The sequence below is a fragment of the Rhinopithecus bieti genome, unplaced genomic scaffold (assembly GCF_001698545.2).
Source record: "Rhinopithecus bieti isolate Rb0 unplaced genomic scaffold, ASM169854v2 scaffold_32008, whole genome shotgun sequence".
NCBI classification, from domain to species: Eukaryota; Metazoa; Chordata; class Mammalia; order Primates; family Cercopithecidae; genus Rhinopithecus; species Rhinopithecus bieti.
In genome coordinates this window covers 1,476,298-1,488,562 of record NW_016814433.1, presented here as the reverse complement: position 1 = coordinate 1,488,562, position 12,265 = coordinate 1,476,298, and the positions used below count along the sequence as shown (strand labels likewise).

The window sequence follows — 12,265 nt, the reverse complement described above, 5'->3', positions numbered from 1 at the left end:
GGTGCGCACCGCCCGCCGCCCGGGGGAGGGGTCGCGGCTTCGCCGGAGGGGGCCCACGCCCTGCCCGGGCCCGCGAGACACGCGCGCGGGGCGGACCACACGCGCCACTACCGAGCAGAGACGCCGCCACCCACTCTAATACACACACACACACACACACCAGTCACCCAGAGCCACAGCCTTTCATCGGAGCCCCACGGGCTCTAACACACGCACCATGACGCTCACACCCAGACACAGACCCACAAACACACGGGGCACTGCCGCGCAGAGGAGCATGCCACCACTCTCACTCCGATGCAGACTCACAGCGACAGCCGCACACTGCCTGACACACACATCCCGAACCACTGTTTCCCAGACAGAGACACCGACACCCACACTCAGACACACACTCTCGGGGCTCTGCCCCACTCACCCAGAAGCAGGCTGGGCCACCGTGACAGGCGCGCACACGTACACACACAGCCACACAGTTTGTAGCACTCTAATACAGACACGCACACACACACACACACCGGATCACCGTCCCATGCAGAGCTAGAGACAGACAGTCACAGCTTCACACACATTCACACTCAGAAACAAGCACCTGCTGGAACACACACACTCTCACACAATCTACACAGAACAGAACCGCAGCCCCACCAACACCCTGACACCAGCTCCCGTGTCTACACACTCAGGGGTCGGCCACCGGTTTATCATCCTGCTCCACACCGCACACAGTGACAGACCCACGCCTTGACATAGTCACCCACAGAAGCAATGCCACACACTGGTGCCTACTAACAGACACACTCTCGGATAGAGGGGCACACTGGGCAATTGACCCACAGGTTCTTTCTCTCTCTCTCTCTCACACACACGCACACACACACGCCGAGGTGGAAAGATGCTGAACAGTCACACAAGTCTATACACAATCCCCCTCTTTAAATAAAGGCTGGATCCAAACCTAAAGATTTTTCCCAATGAGGAGCCCCACCCTGTTCCCCAAAGCCCCCAAGTCACAGCATCTACCCTGCTCTGCCAGGTGCACCGGTGGACCCTGTCCTCACCTGGGGCTGGCTGCTAAGATGCTCCCAGAAGCTGAGGACAGCAGAGGCAGCAGGAGCAGGTGGCGGTGCTTCTTACCGGGTCTTCCTAAAAGGGAGTTTCATGCCTGGGACTCCCGCTAGGGGCAGAGCTGCTTGGCCTGGTTCCGAGGAGCTGGCTTGCAACAGGTGCAGGTGGCAGGGAAAGCGTTGCCTGGGGACCAGTCACAGTCCCTCCTTATGCGGGTCAGTCAGGTGGCACCCAGAGTAGGAAGAGACTCACTGCAGTTTGCATAGCCATGTCTGGCCAAGTGCAGAATTAGAGCAGAGTCTGCACCATCGGCATGAAGGCTGAGTACTCTGAAGATCTTGGGGCACCTGGGTTTAATATCCTTAAACCCAGGAAGAGGATACAGTAAGTGAGAGACGAATTCTGTGCTGCCTCAACGTCCCAGCCTTGTAGAAAAGCCCCCTTCACATATATATCCTTTACAGAATGTGAATGTGTGTGTTGTTATTATTACAACAGCAACCCACTGTGCAGTCTCGCAATGCTGTTTGGTTTGCAAAGCCCTCTCCATGACCAGCTACATAATTTGAAGGGCCTAAAATAAAGAATTTCAAGAGATAAAAGGAGGATATGAAACCAGTACAGGTCCCTTCTGAGCACAGAATTCAGAGCCTTTCACAGGTCTCATACCTATGAAGCCAGCCCTGGCCCTCTCGTACCCATTGTCCCACTTAAAACTCATGATAAGTCTATAGATTCCTTCATGTGCCCATTGGACAGAGGAGGCCCTAAGGTGGGTGATCACAAAAGGCTCACAGCCAGTTGAACCCAGGAGAACTCAAGCCCCGCTCCTCTGGAAAGCCAGACACTTCCCCGCAGCTACTATTCAGGAGAAGTGGCCGTCTGCAGCAGCAGACTCTTGATACAGAATAATCAAGCAGAAGAATTGATGTGGCTGCCACCAGGGAAGGAGGTGACTCGAGAAAGGAAAAGGCTGCTGGGTATCCATGCCATCTGTGCCGATGTCAGGATGCACCTGCCCTGCAAAGCCCCCCCCCCCCCGCCCCCACCAGGGGAGCACCAAACAGCCCCTGTGTGGGTAGATGCTAGAGGCAACTACTGACTCTAGGGAGGGAGGTTGAGGAAGGAAGTGCATGAAAGAACTCAGGAAGTAGTTGAGAAGGACTTGGGAGTCAACATGGCCAGGAGTATTTCAGTGTCAGAACAAAGCCCTTCTTTCTAGTGATGGTGACCAGTAAGAAGTGATAGGGAAGACTGATAACAGAGTCACTCCTAATCACAGTCCAACGCCTTGCCCCTCAGCTCTTCTCTCCACATAGTTGGGACTGTTTCACAGTCACTTGTATACCATCCCTGTCCCAAAAGCAATGGGTCCCACAAAGCTGCCGTCATATGTCCATTTACTACTGAGAAATGTATCCCCCCACCCCCCAGGAGTCTGGGACTAAGAATCAGACAGGTCTGATTTCACAACAATCCCATCTCTCTGTGTTTGGCTCTTGAGTCGTCTGCTCCTCTCTTTGCAGACCTCAACTATTGGATCCTAGGTATTTACATCACCTCCTAACTTCATGTCATCTGATGGCTTATTCCTCCTTCCTTCCAGCCAGCCACCTTTTCATTTATTTACTAAGCGAGGCACCCATTGTGTGTTAGATTTTGTGTTGAATACTGGAGAGTCTTTGATAAAAAGAACCAGTCCCCTGCAGGAGTTTCCAGTGTGAAGAACTGGACGAGAAAACAGACCAGAGTGAAAACGTACCACAAAGAGAGAGCTCTGCTATATCAGTCAGGATGCCTGCAGCCTCAAGTAACAAATAGCAAAGTAAAAGTGGTGTCAATCAAAGGGTTTATGTTCTCAGACAGCAAGACACCTGGAGGTAGGCAGTTCCAAGGTCGGGTGATTCAGCAGCTCAATGATGTCAGGATCAGGGGTGGCCTCTCCGTGCTCCTGGACCGCCCCCTCCTGACTGCAAAATGACAACTGAAGCACTGTTTGTGACTTCCCCAAATGACAATTCCCTAAGTCAAGAAAGAAAGGAACATTTCTTCCCATGAACTTCTTTTTTCACTGGGTAAGGAAACTTTTGCCAGGTCCTCCTTCTGGCATGGCCCATTGGCCAGAAATGAATCCTATGATTACCCCTCAGCCAATACCTGGCCAAGAGGAATGGGTTTGGCTAATTATAATTCATCTTCTGGGGATAGGCCAGTCTTCTCAGAGCACATCCCCACTTGATCAAAATTGTTTCTATGTTAGTAGATGGCTGCTGGGATGGCAACTAGCTGTGATAGATAGAAGATAGATAGATAGATAGATAGATAGATAGATAGATAGATAGATAGATAGATAGATCAATCGATAGATATAGATGATAGATAGTGCATTGGAACCTAAATGACTCGCAACATCAGTGTGGAGGAATTCAGGGAAGACTTCATGGAGGCCGTGACATGTAAGCTGACTTTCAGAAGAGAAGTGGGCATCACCTGGGTCACCAGGTGCAGGGGCCATTCCAGACAAGGGTGGGGGGGCATCCTTTGCAAAGGCAGGGAAGTGTGAAACACACAGGATGTCACAGAAACTGCCAGTGACTTTGCACTAGCTGGTGCAAGGTCAGAGGTGGTTGGAGAGGAGGCTGAACCGTGACTGGCCACTGAACCCCCATTCAGGTCATTGGCACCAGTGGACAAGGCAGGGCTGTGGACCACCCCTGAGCTACCACCCTGATGAGCTCCCTTCATGGTAGTCATCTAATCATCATCAGCCGTGGAAATAGTCATTCAACCGGTGATGAGTCATCATCCATCCCACACTTCTATGTCATGTTGACAAAGGCAGCCTGACCAGTCATAGCCACGGGGGTGACAAGCCCAGGTGGGGGTGAGGGCCAGGGGTGGGGCTCATATCTCTCTCGCCTTGACCAAGTCACAATCTCTCTGGACCTCAACACTGTCATCTGCAAATCAGAGAAAATGCCTCCGTTATGGGAGTGCCTGTAAGGACCAAATAAAATATCTGTTGAGTGTGTAAGCAAAACAACATTTGCCATGGAATATGCACATAACACATTTTAGTAAATATTACAAGAAGGGGTTTTTCCCAAAGCTTTGCTAAACTCCAGAAATGCCACATGTGCAATGTTCTCCTGAGCCACCAAGCTTATGATACCTTCTCTTCCTCCAAATGCCACTTCCCCAGAGCCTGCCCTGTCATTCTGGCTAAAGCATCCACCTCACTGTCCAGTTTCCAGTCTTCATGAAACTCACTGTCCTATCATCTCTCTGTGTATTTGTCGGTTTATGGTGTGTCTTCTCCTCCCCAACCCTCACAGCCCACACTGTTAGAATTTAAACTCCAATATGGCCCGGGAACTTACTATCACATTCAGAACTGTATCCTTGGTGCCAAGTTTAATTCTTGGCACATAAGCATACTCACTAAATATTTATTAAATAAATGATTGTGTTTTTAAAAACATGATGTGCCTAGCATGACACATTTTTAATAAACCCAAGAAGGCTTCCCACGGTGGTCATGTTTCTTCCCAAGAATTCAAGAGGCTGCTTCCCCTTGCTCTGGTCACAGACTGATCCCTGTACCACAGACTGAGTCCTGTATCCAGTCCATTGGATTCCATTGGCCACCAGGGAGACCCAGAGGGTGAGTGCGGATGGCTCACTGCACTGCGTGCCCCTTCCAGGGACTGTGGTGGGATGAGGAAGCAGGTGCTCCATCGACATCTAGAGGCACCTGTGTCTCAGTAATCTCCTCCTTTACCCATGCAGCTCTTGGCTGCTGCTCCACCAGGATGCTGGCCCGCAAGGTGACACAGGCTTGACTGTCCCACCTGTGAAGGTTGTCTTTTGCTCCTCTGGACATCGCATCATTCAGAGATGGAGAGAAACTTTGGCAACATCTCCAAAGGGAAGGCGCAGTTTCTTCTTTCTTTGCTTTGCTTTTCCCCCCATAGTGCTATGAAGTGATGCCCGCTCCGTGCAAGCAGACCTGAGGCAGGGTTCAGCGCTTTGCTGGGCTGTGTATTTACTTGGTTTCTCCTGTGAGTGCTGCAGTGACTTAAATATGCCTCTGTAAAGATGCCAGTGACACAGATGGTAATTGTACCCCCTGCTGAGCTATGCATGCAGACACGGGGGTGTCGGGGGTGGGAGGACGGCAGGGAGAAGTGGAATAGGGAATCTGTACCTGACTGGGAAGGGAGGAGCCTCCTGGAGCACTGGTCTGGTCTAGAAGCAACTAGACTTCCTAGGCATGGGCCATAGGTACCCAGAAAGCTTCAGTAATTCAGAGGTGGCAAAGAGAGCACAGTGAGGAAACCTGAGTTCCTTTTCTGGCTAGAGGTGAATAGGCTGTGTGGTCTCACGCAAACCTTACCTCTCTGAGTCCTGTTTCGCCCTTCTGTGAAATGGGCAGGTTGTCTAGTTGCTATTGAAGAGCCTTTGTTTAAGGAAGGCAGGGGAATAAGAAGAGAGTGATTTGGGGCCAGTTGTGCTTTTTTAGTTTGGGTAAATGACATCATTTTCCCAGATGTAGTTTTTTAATCTGCAAAATGGGGAAAGTATTTTATTTCTAGTGCAGAGTTTCTGGCATAGGGTTTATAGTCAAGAAATGATAGCTATGATGATTCTTCCAGCTCTAACCAGTTCTGGTATGGGGTGTGATATAGCAGGTGCTGGAATAAGGGTTGTCAGATCTGGGTTTATAACATCCTGATCCCACATCACCTCCTCTACTGGCACAGGGACAGCAGCTGGGAAAGTCTGAGGGACAGAAAGCATTGAGGGACCACGGATTGCAGAAGTCGGTGGAGTTAGAGGCAGAGCCTGTGGGATCAGCCATCCACCGGCAGGTGCAAGGGTGCTGGGGCAGCAAGAAAGCCCTGGGGCAAGAGGATGACAGAAGTGGTCCCTGCTTTGCTCCTCTTGCCACCTTGGGTGCACCAGCCAGTAGACACTGGTGCTTAGTGACGAAAGTGCCTTGTCTTTATCCCATTTTTATGAATTTTCCTGTAAGTCACTCATCAAAAGTCTTGAACTTGCAAGTCATATTCTACATTAAGCTACTGGACACCTCAAGCTGATAGCATTGATAAGAGAGGAGGTGGGTCCACTTTAATAAACTTTTCGTTTTGGAATAAGTTTATATTTACAGACATGTTGCAAAGAGAACAGAGACTGCTCACGTACCCCTCACTGGTTTTCCCCATTGTTAACCTCTTTTATTACAACTGTACTTTTTTTTGTTGGAAACAGAGTCTTGCTCTGTTACCCAGGCTGGAGTGCAGTGGTGTGATCTCGGCTCACTGCAACCTCCGCCTCTCAAGTTCAAGCGATTCTCGTGCCTCAGCCTCCCAAATAGCTGGGACTACAGGCTTGCACCACCACGCTCAGCTAAGTTTTGTCTTTTTAGTAGAGACGAGGTTTCGCCATGTTGGCCAGGCAGGTCTTGAACTCCTGGCCTCAAGTGATCTGCCCACCTCGGCCTCCCAAACTGCTGGGATTGCAAGCATGATTTACCGTGTCCAGCCTACTATAGGACTTTTGTCAAAACAAAGACATGGGTTGACATTGGTACATAGCTATTAACTAAACTCCAGACTAAGTTCCACTGGTTTTTTCATTGATGGCCTCGTTCTGCTCTAGGATCCAGTCCAGGGTACCACACTGCATTGCGATGTCATGTCTCCCTATTCTCTTCTGGTCCTTGATGGTTTCTCATTCCTGCCTTGCTTTTTGTGACTAGGCATACTAACCACGTAGAGTGTCCAGTGGGCTCATTTCAAACAACCGGACATCACAAACTAAAGGAGATTTTGAAGTCGGTGGCATCATGTGACTATTGCTACCGCCTCTTGGGATATGGGGCCTACTGGCCAACCTCCAGTGACAGAGAGCTGGTTGGTGTCCTGAGGAAAGGCAGGGAGGAGGAGAGGCTGCTGCGGAAGAAACTCTAACAGAAGTGGGGCTGGCAGATGGCTGGTGGCTGAAATGAAATTCTGGAGAAAACATGATGTCAAGTTCCGAATGCGCGGATAACGGATTCCAGGAGGCACACCTGGTCTGGGTGAGGGGCCTCTCCCTCATTCCCTGTGTCCCTCTTCATCCCAGCAGCACAGGAAAGGGTCACTGGAGAGGCAGAGTGGTTTCTCCCCAGCCTCTACTTCCACCTCTGCTCCTTGATCCCATCTGGGCAGATTTATCCACTTAAACAGCCAGTCGCCCCTGCCTTACTTCAACTCAAGAGAGAACAACACACTGATGTCAATGGGTGCAATAAATGCTTTGTAAGCATCCTTTCCAGGGCAAATTCATTCTTTGGAAATATTTTTAAGAAAGTGAAAACACTTTTAGTTCTTTCTAATCCCTTTCCTCGCCCTCTCCTTTTTAAGGCTTTCTGTTGGAGCATATAAAACTAGCTGCACTGCTGGCTCTTTTCTGTGTCATCTTGTGACCAGGAGGTGACAAGCCAACCCTCTAAGGGGAAAAAGCACCAAATAAAACAGCATCCCAGGTCCTTGGTGACACGCCTGAGCTTCTCCACCAACGGAGGACCCTTTATCTCTGAACATATGGCAGAAAAATAAAGTATATTTGTACTGGTGAAAAAAAACCTGCTCACTTAGGTGGTTTTTTGGTCTGTCTGTTTGTTTGGGTTTTTTGTTTGTTTGTTTTTTGTTGTTGTTGTTTTGCTTTATTTTTTGGGTTTCTTTTTGTTTCGTTTTGTTTTTTTTTTTTTTGAGACAGAGTCTCACTCTGTCACCCAAGCTGGAGTGCAGCACCACGATCTCGACTCATTGCAAGCTCTGCCTCCCGGGTTCACGCCATTCTCCTGCCTCAGCCTCCTGAGTAACTGGGACTACTACAGGAGGCTGAGGCAGGCGCCCGCCACTAAGCCTGGCTAATTTTTTTGTATTTTTAGTAGAGACGGGATTTCTCCATATTAGCCAGGGTGGTCTCAAACTCCTGACCTCGTGATCCGCCCGCCTCGGCCTCCCAAAGTGCTGGGATTACAGGCGTGAGCCACCGCGCCCAGCCTCACTTAGCTGTTTTTATGAGCCCAAACTATGAGCCCACCATAGCCAGCATGGGATCAGTGAATTCCTAATGGATGTCTACTGACCAAGTGAGTGGAACGCTTGGAAGCTCATACTCACACTGTTTGAGTCTTTTCAAACACACTTTCTCCATCAGTCACCTCCTCTGTCCAGCCACTTCCGCCTCAATCTCTCCCTCCTCTCCCCCTACTCCTCCTTGAAGCCCCTCCATGTGGAAACCTTCCCCCTTCACCTGTCCAGGTCATCTGCCCCCAGCTGAGGACAGTAGGATTGCTGGGCCTTATGCTAAGCATTTCACATGCCGTTTTATGTAATCTTCCTCACACCTTCTTCAATGTGTCCTGTTTTAGCTTCATTTTGCAGATGAGAAAACTGAGGCTCAGGGGGTTAAGTGACTTCAGTCAAGATCATACAGCTAGAAAGGGAAAGCTGGTTGAAGTTCACGTCTACTTGGTTTTGAAGGACCCCATCCCCATGGGCTCTAACGAGTCACCCACATCCACCCACCTGTCCATTCCCCACCACCCCACCCATGGAGCACACCGGGACAGCTGCAGCTCCTCTCAGGGAAACCTTGGCCTCTTTCCTCTGTACAGTCATCTCGCGGCCAGCACACACGTGCTTGTTCTCCATCTCTCAGATGATGAAGGAAATTCCACGGAAAGGGCACTGCTGAGTCATTACTCACACAGGGCATGGCCAATGTCAATCCCGTGAGCCCAAGGGATCAAGGAGGGAGGAGGAGCTGCTATTCTCTTCGAGGTCCTTGAGCTCGATCAAGGGATCCTCTAGGGAGAAGAAGAGGGAGAGAAAAGAATTCCCAGACTCAGCCCTGCATCCACCCAAGTGCCAGATCCCCTAGGTCTGTGGGCTCGCTGTCAAGAGAAAACCATTCTATCACAAGATATAAATAGGAAGGGAGGGCAAAGTAACCTGAATAAATAAAGAACTTCTATCACAAGATATAAATAGAAAGGGAGGGCAAAATAACCTGAATAAAGAGCTCCTTTGGGTTTTTGTCTATTTCTTTCTGTTTCCACCCATGTGTTCTCCCCAGAGGGAACTGAGGGATAAAGTGTCGAGAAGAAACAGAATGCCTATAATCCCAGAACTTTGGGAGGCTGAGACGAGTGGATCACCTGAGGTCAGGAGTTCAAGACCAGGATGGCCAACATGGTGAAACCCCATCTCTACTAAAAATACAAAAAGTTAGCTGGGCTTGGTGGTGCATGCCTGTAATCCCAGCTACTCAGAAGGCTGAGGCAGGAGAATCACTTGAACCCAGGAGGTGGAGTTTGCAGTGAGCCGAGATCACACCACTGCACTCCAACCTGAGCAAGAAGAGCAAAACTCTGTCACACACACACACACACACACACACACACACACCAGAAATGCAGAAGATCAAGACTCTCCACAGACCAGGCTGACTCTGGTACTTGTGATTCACATGATCATGTGTTCCTCAAGTCTTCTTACCCCTCAGAGCCTCAGTTTCCTCCTCAGAAAAATGCAGATCATGAAGTTAGAGAAGAGAAGACCTGTTGGGTATTTGCCTTGTGACTCACACCTTCCAGGCATGATTTTACTTATTTCTTTTCCTTCAGAGATTTTGTCCTAATTTGTAGTTATATTCTCATGTGGGTACTTACTGGGTTAATGTCTGCTTCTAACACTGGACATATCCACAGGCAGGGGCCATGCCAGGGTTGATGAATGCTGCTTCCCCAGAACCTAGAGAGCATCTGCACAGGGCAGGGCTCAGGAAGGATATGTTTGATGAATGGTACCCAATAGCTGGCTTCTCCGTCCATCCCCTCCATCTCTACCCAGGGCTGTGTTGAGGTAGGACTATGTTTCCACGTCTGGGAGGTGTGAGATTTGGACACCGGCTGGGGTGGAGGAGGAGGTGGTCAAGGGCTGGGAGCCGGTGGAGGACCTGGAGACACAGTGGGTGTCCGTAGCATTCAGAAAGGCTCTGCCCATCCTGCTTTCATCAGTGTGGGCCGCTCAGAAGAACAAGGAATGCATTTTCAAAGAATAGGAGCAGCGTCAGAGGAGAACACTTCAAAGAAGTGGATGGAGTGGATGGAGCAGATGAGTATTCAAGGATGACGACGGGATGGTGTGGTTTGCCTGGGTCTAGAACAGCAGACATATGTGGAATGCTAGGGGAAGGGGAGAAGTTCCTGGGGTGTGAGCACCGGTTGAAGCAGGAGGCTGGAAGTGCGCAAGGAAACCCCAATGCACTTGGCCTTCTCCTGGAGCTTGGTGCTGAGACCGCTGGGCATTCTTCACCAGTGGGTGGAAGCCCTGATATAGAGGAGGGAGGGAGGGTGCATCCTGACCATCGCCTGGGCCTGCCGTTGTCATGGCAACCGGTAGTGGGGAGCGTGAAGCAGGGTCTTTTGGTTTATATATGAGTTTGACCCTCAGAATCCCAGTCTGAGCTTAGGACAAAGAGCTGGGGCCACCTGCTCCCCTTCAGGATCCCCAGGTGCAGAGGCAGTTTCAGCACCTGCTCGCCTTCCTCTCCCTGCTCCCAACTAGCGCAGTCCTGGGTGGTGGACCCGGCGTCAGCACCCCTCCTGGTTCCTCACACCTGAGGGCTGACAGGGCTCGGGTGCACGTCAGGCTCTCTGACAGCCTCCACCCAGTTCCCACCAAGCTGGGAGGAGCAGTGAAATGGGAAGTGACAGCAAGCACTAGGAGTCACTAAGTCTCTGTCACCTCGATTTGCAGGCGGACGGAGCTGGCTCTGCACGAATGCGGCACTTCAGAGACACCCTTTACCCTGCAGGATCCACCTCGCCCTCCACCCCTCCCTCACCCCAGATCAGGCTCAGCTGTCTCCTGTGTCGACCCTGGACCCCCTCTCCAGGGTCCAGCTGCAGCCCCAGACCCGCTCCAGGGCTCATCCTCGGTGTCCATTCAGAGCCATCCTTCATCTTTCATAAGGTCAGACCTCACTCCTCCACACCCAAACCACAAGCACCTCTTTACTCATCTTCAGGATCTTGCCCTCAGCATAAATAACTCTCTTCCTCGCTTGCTTAAAATTACCCTTGAAAGGGTTGCTACAAAACATCCAGCAATCATGGGGTCAGGCTCTCAGGGATAATTAACTACTCCATCTGTGTTCAATTTATTGTCTCCTTTTATTTTTACTGACAGACTGACAGGGTTTCAAGCTACCATGACTTTCTCCAAACAGTACTGCTTTTTGAAATAATCTAGGCAATGCCCTCTTTGTTATGCGACAAATCTTTCCTGAGGGAAAAATCATTTCATCCTATACGCAGGGATTTATAATATCTAAGATGCAGGTTTGGGCAAGTCATCCTCTTGTTATGATCCTTCAAGGCCCTACAAGATAAGACACAGACTCCATAACCAGTCTACACCTGACCCAGCCAGACTCGCCATCCACGTTTTTCCAGCCTTGCCCAGGACTTTACCCTTAGTCCCTGGATTAAATTTTCTCTCTCTCTCTCTTTTTTTTTTTTTTTTTTTTTGAGATGGAGCCTTGTTCCATCATCCAGGCTGGAGTGCATCTCGGCTCACTGTAACCTCCACCTTCTGGATTGGATGATTCCCCTGCCTCACCCTCCCAACAGGCACCCGCCACCATGCTCAGCTAATTTTTGGTATTTTTAGTAGATAAGGGGTTTCATCATGTTGGCCAGGCTGGTCTCGAACTCCTGACCTCTGGTAATCTGCCCATGTCAGCCTCCCAAAGTGCTGGGATTACAGGCGTGAGCCACCATGCCCAGCCTCCTGGATTAAATTCTCTGACTCCTCCAGACTGAATAAAGTGTCCCCCAATCCAATCACAGACACACATATGCAAGCACACACACATACACATGCATGAGGGTAAATACACATATGCACACATGGGGATATAAAAGATTCACACACAACACACATATACGCACATGGGCATATAAAAGATACACACATAAACAACACACACATATGTGCTGCAGCACATCCACACAGACACACAAGCACAGGCATGTATCCAGAGGCATTCCCAGGTACACATGTATGTACACGTCTATGTACCTGCACACACATACACACACACAAATGCTCTCTTGTGGGTTTGTTTACATTAT

The 12,265-nt window shown here is 50.0% G+C and overlaps 1 protein-coding gene across 1 annotated transcript in view; it reads right to left on the bottom strand.

Annotated features, from left to right (window-relative positions):
• Positions 1-1,163, bottom strand: part of WSCD1 (WSC domain sialate O sulfotransferase 1) — a 58,168-nt gene extending 57,005 nt beyond the window's left edge. The window contains exon 1 of the mRNA XM_017850716.1: positions 1,062-1,163. The gene's annotated coding sequence lies outside the window, so the exon portion shown is untranslated. The remainder of the gene's footprint in view (positions 1-1,061) is intronic.
• Positions 1,164-12,265: the final 11,102 nt, after the last annotated feature.